The sequence below is a fragment of the Crocuta crocuta genome, unplaced genomic scaffold (assembly GCF_008692635.1).
Source record: "Crocuta crocuta isolate KB4526 unplaced genomic scaffold, BGI_CrCroc_1.0 scaffold545, whole genome shotgun sequence".
Lineage (NCBI taxonomy): Eukaryota > Metazoa > Chordata > Mammalia > Carnivora > Hyaenidae > Crocuta > Crocuta crocuta.
In genome coordinates this window covers 1,651,624-1,653,596 of record NW_027551563.1, presented here as the reverse complement: position 1 = coordinate 1,653,596, position 1,973 = coordinate 1,651,624, and the positions used below count along the sequence as shown (strand labels likewise).

The 1,973-nt window shown below is 38.0% G+C and overlaps 1 pseudogene; it reads left to right on the top strand.

Moving 5' to 3' along the window:
* Window positions 1-1,188: 1,188 nt before the first annotated feature.
* On the top strand, window positions 1,189-1,298 carry LOC144219940 (U4 spliceosomal RNA; annotated as a pseudogene).
* The last annotated feature ends 675 nt before the right edge of the window (window positions 1,299-1,973 follow it).

The window sequence follows — 1,973 nt, the reverse complement described above, 5'->3', positions numbered from 1 at the left end:
GCCTGGAGCCTGTTTCAGAGTCTGTATCTCCCTCTCTCTCTGACCCTCCCCTACTCACGCTGTCTCTCTCTCTCTCTCTCTCTCTCTCTCCTAGAAATAAATAAAAATATTAAAAAAAAAAAGAAGAGAAAGAGACCAGAAATATGTGTGCACAGAGACAAAGCCATGTGATGACAGAGAGAAGATGGCTCTCTCCAAGCCAAGGGGAGAGTACATAGGAGAAACCAACCAATTTATACCTTGATCTTGGACTTTCAAACTCCAGAAACGTGAAAAAAGTTACGTTAAAGCCATCTAGTCTGTGGCATTTTGGTTATGGCAGCCCTAGCAAATACCATATAGCCTTGACAGACAGGCTTCTTTCACTTAATAATATGCATTGAAGGTTCCTCTATGTTTTTTTAAGGCATGATAGTTCATTGCTTCTCAGTGTTGAATAACACTCCATTGTCTGGAAGTACCAGAGTTTAGTTAGCCCTTCACTGACTAAAGAACATTTTGGTTGCTACCAGCTTTGGACTTTATGAATAAAACCGCTACAAAGACTCCTGTGCAGGCTTTTGTGTGAACATAAGTTTGAACACATTTGAGTAAATTCCAAGGGGTGTGATTGCTGAAATGCGTAGTAAAAATGTTTAGGTTTGTAAGAAACTGCCACTGTATTCCCAAGGGACTGTACTGTCACTCCCATCAACAATGAATGAGAACTCCAGCTGCTCCATAATCTTACGAGGCTGCTGTCAGTGTTTGGGATTTTGGCCATTGTAATCGAAGAGTGGTGGTAGCTCACTGCTGTTTTGACTTGTACTCCTCTAGTGCATCTAATGGTAAGCGTATTTCCATATGTTTATTTGCCATTTCTATCTTTGGTGGGGTGTTCCCTTTGCCTTTGTTCGCTATTTATTATAGAAATATATTGGAGAGGTTTAGGGAAAGAGAAACATGATAGTATTTCTGTGTGAAAAGTGTAATTTTGACTACTGGATGGCGAAGTGACTTGAGGCGGAGAGAAGGGCGCTTAGTAGTAAGAGAAGAAAGACAGAAATTAGTTTGTCAATTTGGAGTCTATTACTGTAGTCCAGTTGACTTGCTCTAAAAGAATAGAACTGGAAATAAGGAAAAGTGGCCAGCTTATAAACAATATAAATATTTTTTTCATATAAAAGGTATTTAGCTTATATCCATTTCAGCTTTGCACAGGGGCAGTATCGTAGCCCATGAGGTTTATCCAAGGCGTGATTATTGCTAATTGAAACTTATATGCACTTCATATACACACAATAGATGTCCTATTGGATAAGATGTGTTAGGTAAGAGGAAGAAAGCAAAAAAAGGTGATGGACGACTAAAATTTGACTAAACACGTTGGCAATTATTGGTGCTATTTGTGTCATTGTAAAGCAAAGTCACAGGAACAGGTTTAAGAGTAAAAATCAACATGATTTATTTGAGATTCGACCCAATTCTTAACTTTTCCATCCAGGTAAGCATTATTGGAAAACATGAGTTATAGATGTATTGGTTAAGCATTAATGAGAATTAAAGAATAACATGAAAATTTATGTAAATAATTTTTCATATTGGTTTATAATTCTTTAGTCAGGGTGTTGTTGTATGACGTGTATTCACCAACAGCAAGATCATCAATCTTCTTGGCTGAATAAATGCTCATTCATGATACATTCCCATAACAGGAATTGTCACCAATGGCACTTTTGACATTTTGAGCCTGATACTTATGGTCATGGGGAGCTGTCCATGCATTGTTGTATGTTTAGCAGCATCTACTTTCTAAATGCCAGAAGAACACTTTTTCATGTTGTGACAACCAATTTTATCTCCGGACATTATCAAGGGTCCCTAGGGTGGAGGTAAAAATTAGCCCGTTTGAGAGTTGCTGCTCTATAGTAAGCGCAGAACGATTTCCAGTTTACTATAAAGCTGTGGTTTTCAATTTGTGATGTAGGGAATTC